At 41.9% G+C, this 12,332-nt stretch overlaps 1 long non-coding RNA gene across 1 annotated transcript in view; it reads left to right on the top strand.

The window, feature by feature from the left end:
* The first annotated feature begins 678 nt into the window (after nucleotides 1-678).
* LOC120096573 (uncharacterized) overlaps nucleotides 679-12,332 on the top strand; it is a 29,811-nt gene continuing 18,157 nt past the window's right edge. The window contains exon 1 of the long non-coding RNA XR_005493166.2: nucleotides 679-12,267. This is a non-coding gene — a long non-coding RNA (uncharacterized LOC120096573). The remainder of the gene's footprint in view (nucleotides 12,268-12,332) is intronic.

Below are 12,332 nucleotides of genomic sequence, written 5' to 3'. Positions count from 1 at the left end.
GTTGGAAATTGATTTTATTTGATATTAGAATGGCTACTCCAGCTTGCTTCTTCTGACCATTTGCTTGGAAAGTTGTTTTCCAGCCTTTCACTCTGAGGTAGTGTCTGTCTTTGTCTCTGAGGTGTGTTTCCTGTAGGCAGCAGAATGCAGGGTCCTCGTTGTGTATCCAGTTTGTTAATCTATGTCTTTTTATTGGGGAGTTGAGGCCATTGATATTGAGTGATATTAAGGAATAGTGATTATTGCTTCCCGTTATATTCATATTTGGATGTGAGGTTATGTTTGTGTGCTTTCATTCTCTTTGTTTTGTTGCCAAGACGATTAGTTTCTTGCTTCTTCTAGGGTATAGCTTGCCTCCTTATGTTGGGCTTTACCATTTATTATCCTTTGTAGTGCTGGATTTGTGGAAAGATATTGTGTAAATTTGGTTTTGTCATGGAGTATCTTGGTTTCTCCATCAATGTTAATTGAGAGTTTTGCTGGATACAGTAACCTGGGCTGGCATTTGTGTTCTCTTAGGGTCTGTATGACATCAGTCCAGGATCTTCTGGCCTTCATAGTTTCTGGCGAGAAGTCTGGTGTGATTCTGATAGGTCTCCCTTTATATGTTACTTGACCTTTTTCCCTTACTGCTTTTAATATTCTTTCTTTATTTTGTGCGTTTGGTGTTTTGACAATTATGTGACGGGAGGTGTTTCTTTTCTGGTCCAATCTATTTGGAGTTCTGTAGGCTTCTTGTATGTCTATGGGTATCTCTTTTTTTAGGTTAGGGAAGTTTTCTTGTATGATTTTGTTGAAGATATTTACTGGTCCTTTGAGCTGGGAGTCTTCACTCTCTTCTATACCTATTATGCTTAGGTTTGATCTTCTCATTGAGTCCTGGATTTCCTGTATGTTTTGGACCAGTAGCTTTTTCCGCTTTACATTATCTTTGACAGTTGAGTCAATGATTTCTATGGAATCTTCTGCTCCTGAGATTCTCTCTTCCATCTCTTGTATTCTGTTGGTGAAGCTTGTATCTACAGCTCCTTGTCTCTTCTTTTGGTTTTCTATATCCAGGGTTGTCTCCATGTGTTCTTTCTTGATTGCTTCTATTTCCATTTTTAATTCCTTCAACTGTTTGATTGTGTTTTCCTGGAATTCTTTCAGGGATTTTTGTGTCTCCTCTCTATGAGTTTCTACTTGTTTATTTATGTTTTCCTGGAATTCTTTCAGGGATTTTTGTGTCTCCTCTCTATGGGCTTCTACTTGTTTATTTATGTTTTCCTGGAATTCTTTCAGGGATTTTTGCGATTCTTTCAGGCATTTTTGCGATTCCTCTCTGTAGGCTTCTACTTGTTCTCTAAGGGAGTTCTTCACGTCTTTCTTGAAGTCCTCCAGCATCATGATCAAAAATGATTTTGGAAGTAGATCTTGCTTTTCTGGTGTGTTTGGATATTCCATGTTTGTTTTGATGGGAGAATTGGGCTCCGATGGTGCCATGTAGTCTTGGTTTCTGTTGCTTGGGTTCCTGCGCTTGCCTCTCGCCATCAGATTATCTCTAGTGTTACTTTGTTCTGCTATTTCTGACAGTGGCTAGACTGTCCTATAAGCCTGTGTGTCAGGAGTGCTGTAGACCTGTTTTCCTCTCTTTCAGTCAGTTATGGGGACAGATTGTTCTGCTTTCCGGCGTGTGGTTTTTCCTCTCTACAGGTCTTCAGCTGTTCCTGTGGGCCTGTGTCTTGAGTTCACTAGGCAGCTTTCTTGCAGCAGAAAAGTTGGTCTTACCTGTGGTCCCAAGGCTCAAGTTCGCTCGTGGGGTGCTACCCACGGGCTCTCTGCAGCGGCAGCAACCAGGAAGACCTGTGCCGCCGTTTCCGGGATCTTCAGTGCACCAGGGTTCCAGATGGTCTTTGGCTTTTTCCTCTGGCGTCCGAGATGTGTGTGCAGAGAGCAGTCTCTTCTGGTTTCCCAGGCTTGTCTGCCTCTCTGAAGGTTCAGCTCTCCCTCCCACGGGATTTGGGTGCAGAGAACTGTTTATCCGGTCTGTTTCCCTCAGGTTCCGGCGGTGTCTCAGGCAGGGGTCCTGCCGCTCCTGGGCCCTCCTCCACGGGAGCCCAGAGGCCTTATACAGTTTCCTCTTGGGCCAGGGATGTGGGCAGGGGTGAGCAGTGTTGGTGGTCTCTTCCGCTCTGCAGCCTCAGGAGTGCCCACCTGACCAGGCGGTTGGGTCTCTCTCTCACAGGGTCTGGGGGCAGAGAGCGCTTCTTGTACCTTGATAGACACACACTTCTTTAGGTTAGGGAAATTGTCTTCCATGATTTGGTTGGAAATATTTTCTGTGCCTTTGATCTCTGGGTTCCTTCTCCTTCCTCTATTACTACCATTTGCAGATTTGGTTTTTTTTTCAGAGTCCCAGATTTCCTGGTTTGTTTTTTTTTACATTTAACATTTTATTTGTCTAATATATCATCATTTCTTCTCTCCTGACTTCAATGCCTTTTTTTACATATCTTGTATCCTGTTGGCGAGGCTTCCCTCTGATATTCCTGTTCAAGTTCCTAAGTTTTTAATTCCCAGTTTTCCCTCAGTTTGAGTTTTTTTTTATTAATTCTATTTCCATTTCATGTCTTGAGCAATTTTCTTCATTCTACTGTTTATGTTTTTGTTGATTTAATTAATGGATTTATGTATATCTTTTATAATATTCTTGATCATATCCATAATAGCTTTTTTGAAGTACTTGTCTTGTGCTTCAGCTATATTGCATTTCTCAGGGCCTATTGTTGTAGGGTTGCTTGACTCTCGTGAAGACACATCGTTCTGGCTGTTATTGATTGTGTTTTTATCCCGCTGTCTGGGTATCTATGTTTTTGATGATTGTAATTCCTTGTATTAAAGTCTTTTTGGATGGGTTTTCCACTCCTTGGTTTTGCTTACCTGTCTGTCCTTTACAAGCTTGAGGTGGCTGCAGATTTCATGGTAGGGAATGCTTCTGAGTCCCTGTCAGGTGTGACCAATGAGGATCCTAAGTATAACTTGTTTCTAGGTATTGGGAGCAGAGCCACAGAACTGGGTATAGATTAGAAGGGCAGGGTCTGAGAGGGTCTACAGGAAGAAGAAAAGGTGGGTCTTCTAGGAGGATCTGATTCCCTGGTCAGGGAGAGACTGCATTGGATGATGGAGGTGAGATGAAGGGAGGTGAAGTAAGGAAGGAATGCTGTAGGAGAGGACCTACTTAGTTCCCCGGGGATGCTCTTGGGATGTTTTAAATGGAGTGGTTTTTCAATTTAATTTTAAAAATTTTGTTCATTGATAGTGTATAGATTGATAGTGTAGTTGCTCGAACTTTAATAGTTTACTACATGGGAGTGTGTGCATGCAAGCTTCCAAAGATGCAAAGCAAGCAGTACGCCTACGCGACTATGATACCTGTGAACAATAGCAACGACCAGCACAGTTTGACAACCCCAAGGGTGCAGTAGTGGCCCACATACCTTGGTGGTAACCAGTAGCTCTCTAATTGGATTTAAGACCCACTTAACAAGGAGACCATGTCTGGTACTGGAAACTTAGCCAACTATCCAGGTCTATTGTGGATCTTGGGGGAGAAGCTACAAACCACCACTTTGCTAAATCTGTGTCTTTTATTCTATTTTCTTTCCTAATTGCTCTCCATGGTACTGCTAGTACAATGTTGAACAAAGTGCCAGAGTGGACAACCTTGTATTTCTACTCTTTGGAATAAGCAACTCACATTTTCTACCATAAGGCACGATTTTCTTTGCTCTGTTGAGGGTGTTTTGTATTAGTCTTAGTTTGCTAAGTATGTATGTTCATGTGTTTATTGTGACCTAATTTTCAATTGTTTAGGAATGCTTATTCTACACATCTTGTGTACTATAGACTTTGTTGTTTATTTTATTGACATAAAATGCATTAATTAATTTTTGTATGTTAAACCAACCTTGTATTTCTGTGACAAATTCCACATAGTTACATTACATAACCCCTTTTTTTGCACATGGGTTAATTCACTTTGTTAATATTGTATGTTGAGACACTATCAACTAACCAGGACCCCTCAGAGCTCCCAGAGGCTAAGCCACCAACCAAAGAGCATATATGGGCTGGTTCATGCCCCCACCCCCACAGACTACAGATGTAGCAAAGGACTGCCTTGTCTGGCCTCAGTTGGAAAGGAAATGCTTAATCCTGTAGAAACTTAATGCTTCAGGGAAGGGGTATGATAGTGGAATGTGGTAGGAGTGGGTGGGTAAATAGAGAAGCAAACTTTCAGAAGCAAAGAGGAAGGGGTAGGGTGAAGAACTCGTGGAGGAGGAGCCAGGAAGGGGGGCATGATTTGGAATATAAATAATTGATAAAATATTGTGTGTAGAGAATATACAAACATTCTTGAAATATTTTTCTGTAATTTTGGTATTTGGGCAATACTGAACAGATAGGCTGGGTTATGAAACTCAGTCCTATTTTAGAAGAACTAACAAAGAATTACTATTAATTCTGTCTAACATTTTTGGTAAAAATTTTGTAGAAAAATCATTGTAGCCTATGCTCTTTTTTTCTGGCTATTTTTAAATTCTTTATTGAACTTAAGTAGTCTGTGTCTAAGGGAAGAGCTTATTAATTTCCTATTTTCTTTATAATGTGAGCACTTAGGACTAAAAATTTTCCTTTAAACACTACTTGATAGAATCTCATGTATTTTGCTATAGAAATATCTTTCTTCTCATTCATCTTAAAATGTTCCCCAATTTCTTTGGTCCATTATTTATTTAATTGCCCATCATTTCGTTTGTGTTAAAATTCAAAATGCTAGCTAATGGCTTGTAAGTCACTTAACTGTGACTTCTGGAGAACATACTGTGTGTGAATTTAGTCCTTTCTAATTATGTGCCCAAGCTTTGTCAACCGTGTGGTCTGTTCTAAAGAGTGCCCCATGTACATTTGAGGAGAACCTATGTGCTGCTATTGGTGGCCAGAGTGCTAGAAGCCCATTCTACATGTCCTAGTGTGCCAATCTTTCAGTAGATAATACAAGGAAATAGGGTTTTTAATGTATCAATGAAATAAATATTACTCCCCTTATCCCATATTTCTCTTACATTTTTTTATTGAGAGGATTTACAAGTGCTGTGGCTTTTAGAAATACATATACAAATTGTAGAAATTCATGTATTCTTTGAATTTCTTTGAGTAGACACTTATTCTCTCTCTCTCTCTCTCTCTCTCTCTCTCTGTGTGTGTGTGTGTGTGTGTGTGTGTGTGTGTGTGTGTGTGTGTGTGTGTGTGCAGTGCACTGAAGTACAAATGCAGCCTCAAATGTTTTTTTCCCTTATAAAATTAATGATTTGGGGACTGGCAAGATGGCTCAGCAGGAGCTAAAGCTGATGACTCGAGTTTAATCCATGGAACCTATATATTAGAAGAAAAGATTCAGCTCCTACAGGTTGCCCTCTGATTTTGCACACATGCACATACATATGTAGACACACAAACACACACACACATACACTATAAAATTTTTAAAAAAAACATAAAGTAGAAAAGGATTCTGGGGGAAGTTAAGAAGTAAATTAGATAATGAACTAACACATCTGAAGCCTCACATCACGTTTTTCTAACATGTATAAGTTCATGTTCCTATTTCAGTTCTGCTTGTTATGTGAATATTGTTAATTCTGTGTTTGTGCATGCATGCACGTGTGTTTGCACGTATGTGGATGTTCATATGCATGTGGTTGTGTGTGCACATACTCACAAGTGCATGTAGAGGCCAGATGTTGATGGCAAGCATCTTCCCTTGCCATTCTCCTCTTTATTCACAGAGGCAGGAGCTGAGCCTGGAGCTTGTTCATGCCACTTGTCCAGCTAGTCAGCTTACACATGGATCCCAGATTCACCTGAGTTTTGGGGTTATGGATGGGCCATCCACCTGGCTTCTTGCAAGAGTACTGGAAATCTGAACTCTGGTCTTCAGGCTAGCATAGCAAGTGATTTATCCATTGAGCAATCTTCCCAGTGCTAATGCCTTAGTGGTACTCTTCTACCATTGGCTTTTTAAGTTTTAAAGAGCTATTGATTAGACAAACCTGACCCGTTGGCTACATCAGACTAAAAGACCATGTTTACCAACATTGTTTCAAAGCCTAAAAGACAGTGTTCTCTTATTTTATGCTGATTTGAAAAGAGAGGATTTGGTTTCAACTCCCAGTTTGTTTGTTTTCAATATTGCCTGCAAGGTAGAAAGCAATTCTGCATAGACTTGACGCCTTACTCAGCCGTTGAAAGCAGATGAGCTTGTCATGTGACTTCATTCAGAACTGAAAAAAATTAATAAATCATAGCTTTTACTATGTTTCTGTAGCTTCGAAACAGAATTTACTTTCAATGAGAAAGATAATCATTTAATAAATGTGTGTTGCTTTGGGGAAACAGTGTTTACATATATCGTAGTCATAACCTTCAAATTTTAAAAGAATGAAATTCACTACAGTAAAACCCACTGAGTTTTACTTAATAAAAGTTAAACAGTGAATAAAGCCAGTTACCTCTCTTTCTCTCTCTCTCTCTCTCTCTCTCTCTCTCTCTCTCTCTCTCACACACACACACACACACACACACACACACACACACACACACACACACACACCATACATAACTTTTTAGACAGGTTCTCTCGACTTAGCCCAGGCTGGCCTCAGACTTAGAGTATAAGCTTCAGCCTCCTGGCGCTGGGGTTACAGTTGTGCATCAGCTTGCCTAGCGCCATCCTGTGTCATTTCGAAGGTGTGTTCTGAGGCTTCTGTCTCAGTACTGAGGTTACAGACACTGAGCTCCCAGTTGTGAGAACTGTAACAATAAAGAGTACTAAGTGCTGCTTTGGTTTCCTCTAATTCCACTTAGAACAGATGCTTAACTCAAGCCGAGTCTTACGGTTTCTCTTAACAGTGACAGCTGGAAATGGGGATTTATAGCAATAAGTGAACATTCTCTGAAAGTACATATCATGTGTCTTAGTTTGGGCTTCATCACTGTGAAGAGACACCATGACCAAGGCAATTCTATAAGAAAACAGTTCACTGGTTTACACTTTCAGAGGTTCAGTCCATTATCTTCATAACGGGAAGCATGGCAGCGTGCAGGCAGATATGGTGCTGGAGGAGACAAGAGAGTCTTACATCTTGATCCGAAGGCAGCAAATGGAGACTGGAGTCAGCCTTGGATGGACCTTGAACATAGGAGACTCAAAGCCCACTGCCACAGTGACACACTTCTTCCAACAAGGCCACACCCACTCCAACAAGGCCACACCTACTCCAACAAGGCCACACCTCCTAATAGTGCCACCCCCCCATGGGCCAAGCATTCAGACACATGAGTCCATGACAGGGGCACCTATTCAACCCACCTCATCATGTGAGTGGATTTTTTAAAAAATAAAAGTTAGGGGGTTGGGGATTTGGCTCAGTGGCAGAGCGCTTGCCTAGGAAGCGCAAGGCCCTGGGTTCGGTTCCCAGCTCAGAAAAAAAAAAAAAAAAGAACCAAAAAAAAAAAAAAAAGACTGTATAAAAAAAATAAAAATAAAAGTTAGTTTGCACATTAGATGTAAACTAAGGAACTATCACTTTTTGGTATGCATGTACGTGTGTATTAATCTTTCTCTGTTTTTAATAGTACTTCGAGAATTTCATACAACTTATTTAATTCATAGTAGCCCCTGTCTCACTCCTTCCAGATCCAGCTCTCATTCTTCTCAACTTTGTGTCCCCCACCCTTTTTAAAACCCAGTACAGTTTGCTGTCCATGTACTCTTGTATACATGGCCTTCCTTGGAGGGGGTGGTCAACTAACACCCCTTCTCCTAGAAGCCAGAGACTGCCAGGAGCTCTTGTTAGCAGTGGGACTTCATGCCCACCTTCCCTCTTCATGCAGGACTTTTGTCTGGCCTTAGTCTGTATACACTGTCAACACTGCTGTGGACTCATATATGCAGCTACCCCGCTGGGTCCAGAAAACAGTTTCCTTGTAGTTGTCCACCACTTTGGTCTTACAATCTTTCTGACCTCTCTTCACTATGATCCCTGATCTTTGGGAGGAGAGTGTGGCATAGGTGTCCCCAATCGAGGACTGCCAGCTCCTGGTTTGTTTTCTCATTTGGTATTCTCATCACTGTTATTTGTATTTTTCATGTGTTCATTTAACACTACATATAGGTTCAACCACTATGTGCTTATTGCTCTAGTTGATCGGAGAACCTGGGAGAGCAGGGTCTAAAAATGAGGTCCACTACAGAGCATCAGCCCGTTTATACTCTGAGGGTCACCTGAGTAAAATGTCACCTGAGTAAAGTGTCCAATTGCAAGGACAAGCTGCACCTGGCAAAAACATGTTTCTCCGTTGAGGCAGATAAACAATTAGCAATTTCCAGTTGTAATGAATAATTTAAAGCAAGCTCACACCTATCTGCTACACTTGAGGAGCAGGAACCCACATTCCCAAAACAATCCTGTGTTTTGAAGACACTGAGGTCATCCCAAGACTCTTGCTTTCTTGGTGTTTTCTCACAAGCACTCAGAACTCTCACAGGACTCCATTCGTGGACTGTGTTCTGACAACCGTGTGTATTTTTAGCACTGTATTATCTATCACCCAGTGTCATCCCTGGCATAGAGTATGTGCCCTCAAACGAACAAAGAAATGTCAAGAGATGTGCCTCTAATCTGGTTTAAATGCAAATCCCTTAGACTCTGTCTTGGTTGGCTTCCTTGATTGAGGTATTAATGACATCTTACTTAGAATACATCACTTCATTGTGATAGTCAAAGCACTTTAAAGGACTCATTGAAAGGTGGTTGTATCCCATCTCCACCTCTGGTTACTGAAGACGACTCTCTGAACCCTAAGGATAAAGATCACTACTTCTGATCCTTCTCCTTGGCCACCGTAAGAGTCTCTCTCGTACAGTAAGCCAGTTCCTAAGCTGCAAAGGTCAAGCCTTTGCTTCATCAGGTGTCAGGTTTAACAGCAGAAGCCCAAGGCCAGCACCTCACTGGAGGCTGATGTGTGGGAGCTGGACAGGGTTACTGTGGAAACAGAAGCTGGTATAGCTGCCATAATTCTGGAATTCTGAGTCCTAACTGGAGAAACACACCAGTGGGAAGCAGGTAGTTCTGCCTAACCCAATTCTCAAAATCCTCAGAAAGCTACCCATGAATCACACCCGGGGGCTCTGTCCTGAGAAACCTAGGACAGGAACATCATTGAGAGCAGAAGTAGCAACTCTCCGAAGAGGCCTGGATGAAGCTGAGCAAAGCATGGTGGACCACAAGACTAGAACTTCTCGTGGTGTCTCCAGGACGCTCATGTGCAAAGATGTTCATTCTCAACTCCCAGGATTTCAGTTTAAATAAAAATGACTAGGCCAGGCAGTGGTGTCCACGCCTTTAATCCCAGCTCTCAGGGCAGAGGCAGAGGCAGAGGCAGGCAGCTCTGAGTTCCAGGCCAGTCTGGTTTGCAGAGTGTGATCCAGGACAGCCAGGACTACACAGAGAAACACTGTCTCAATAATAATAATAATAATAATAATAATAATAATACACAATTTTAAAGTAAGTCTCTGCATTCGTGGAGATTATGTTGTACTCATGAATGCTTTGTTGGTTTTGATCTTCACAGCTCTCTGGGGGAAGCTGAACAATATTTAATTTATTTGCTAATAGAGCCTGTGTGATGCTAGGTGTTTCTTAGAAACTAGCCAGCAGGTCTCAGAAGCTGCTGTGTCATGTTCCCATCGTACTATCCTGCTTCCACTAACTCCTCTCTGTTAGGTCAGAAGTTTTTGAAGAAATATAAGGTCTGTTTTATTTAATAGCTATAAGGCTAATAGCATAAATGCAAACTGATGGCATGTTTCTGATTTTGAAATCATGCCACTTCAAGATACCTTTATAAAAACCATGTAAGTCAGAATTGCTTTGTGCAGATCTGGCTTGCCATTCATTTAATACCTGACTTATCGGCAAACCTGTAGGAACTGGGCTCCCTGTGGTTAAATGTTCAAATACTGTACACATCACCCCAGACAGTACCTGTCCCGGATAACATATTAGCTGCTGAGTAAGGGGAATTCTTATGCCATCGGCTGCCTCTCGGAAGGTGTGTTATCACCTAGCTCCTTTCTAAGTCAACACACCAAGGGAGCCACGGGTACATTATGTTGATCTGCACATCTTTTAGCCCAATGAGCATCTTATGAGGAGAAAACATCCTTTGCTTTTAATGTCAGTGGATGCCTTAGGAGATGAAGTTTCCCTTTGAACTTCGTTGCTGCGAGATAATTTCTTATTATCTCAAGGTTCCTAACATTCAAATGTAGATGTTGTCACCTTATGAACTTACAGCGCTTTCCCATTGCTGATAAGTCACTTACAAAACATAAGTCAGGTATGATTATTAGTCTAAGCATGCCAACTTCTAGAAAGAACTTAAATGACCTAGTAAATGTTTAGGCTCACATAGAATAAACCAGATATGGAAAATATATCTAGTTAGCAGAAATGACCAAGCAATCTCTTTATAGCTGTGTTGTGCCAGTCAGACATTTGATAGACATCTACTTGACCTTTTGTCCCACTACAGGATTATATTACGATTTGCATGGGAATTGTCTGCTCAAGGGTGAGGCATTGAAGGTTTGGTTCCTAGCACAACAATGTTTAGAAGTAAGGGTTCAGTGATTGGATCTTGAGGGGTGGGTGAAGTGGAAACATAAGAGTTCTTTGGGTGAGGCATTGAAGGTTTGGTTCCTATCACAACAATGTTTAGAAGTAAGGGTTCAGTGATTGGATCTTGAGGGGTGGGTGAAGTGGAAACATAAGAGTTCTTTGGGAAGTCGGTTGGATGGTGTTTTGCTGAGGCAAACATGTGAAGGAAAGTTTTGTTAACGTGGACACAGTTGTGAAAGACCAAGGCAGACTCATGAAGGAACATTTCACTGATGCAGACACAGGAGAGAGGATGTTCTGTTAAAGCAAGCATGTGAAAGGACACGGGATGAAAGGTTCTTTACTAACAACACGCACATGTTGGTCCGCCTTACATTGTGTAGTTGAGCTGCATTTGTCAGGACTCTATAGAGAGAAACGCACCAAAAACCTTCTGGTGGTCTGCTGCAGTTTCTTGCCGCTTCCGAGAACTCAGACTGACTGGATGCATGTGCTTTGGCAAGACATATGTAGGACAATTATATTTGGGTATAAATAGGATTCCGCCACAGAGTGATGGAGACAGAGCTTGGCTTGGGGTACCAGCTAGCTGTGCCTCTCTTGTGGGTCTCATGTCTTCACTGATCTTCACTTCCCTGAGAGAGGCACAGCCGAGAACTTCTCCTGGTGTTCCTACTGGTCCCTCCTGTTGAGTCTGAGGCCTGACTGTCTCTGCTAGGTCATGCCACTGCTGTTGACCCAACTCTACTGAACTGGACTGCTGGTGTATCCATGAAGTCCATGATATGTTTGTGAGTGAATCAAGCTGCCACTGCTGACCTGTGAACCAAACTGTCAATTTCCAGATAACACAGCTGGGAGTTACTCTAAAGAACCTTTCTAAACAGCTCCATTTCCCTCTCAACCCCTGTATCCTTTCTTTCCCACTACCTCTGGTGGGTTGTGGGCTACAACGCATCTAAGAACCATCATTAAAAAAAGTTTGTTTTTTTTTTTTTTAAATCAAAGTTACAGTTGGGCCTTCAATAGGGGAAGAATCCACTCACATGTTTGTAACTTGATGGCGTAATTGCAAGTGGTTGGACAGGAGGTGGAATGTAGCTGGCAGACATAGATTACTAGGGCTATAGCACTGGTCATTACATCCTGCTCCCTGGCCTTCCTCCCTATTGTTTCTTCTTCCTGGAGGTGATGAGCTAAGTGGGCCTATTCCAGGATGTCTTCTCTGCCATGACTCTCCAGTGTACCACAGCCCCGAGTGACCATGGACTGAAAATTCAAACCATGAGCCCAAAGAATCTCTTCTTTTAAAAGTGTCTATTTCAGAAACTTTGTCAGAGCGGTTGTCTTAGTGACCTTCCCATTGTTGCCAAACAAAATGCCTCACTTTGGGTTGGAGAGACAGTTCCGTTGTTAAGAGCACCTGTTGTTCTCAATGAGGACTTAGGTTCAATCCCAGCACCCACATGGCACCTCACAACTGTCCATCACTCCAGCTCCAGGGGACTTAATGTCCTCTTCTGACCTCAGTGGGCACCAGGTATGTAGCCATACAAACATGCAGAACATAGAAGTGAAATAAATCTAAAGCTTAAATAAATAAAA

Source organism: Rattus norvegicus, chromosome 14 (genome assembly GCF_036323735.1).
Source record: "Rattus norvegicus strain BN/NHsdMcwi chromosome 14, GRCr8, whole genome shotgun sequence".
Classification (NCBI taxonomy): domain Eukaryota; kingdom Metazoa; phylum Chordata; class Mammalia; order Rodentia; family Muridae; genus Rattus; species Rattus norvegicus.
Note: the sequence above shows the minus strand (reverse complement) of the source record. Positions and strands in the feature narration are given on the sequence as shown.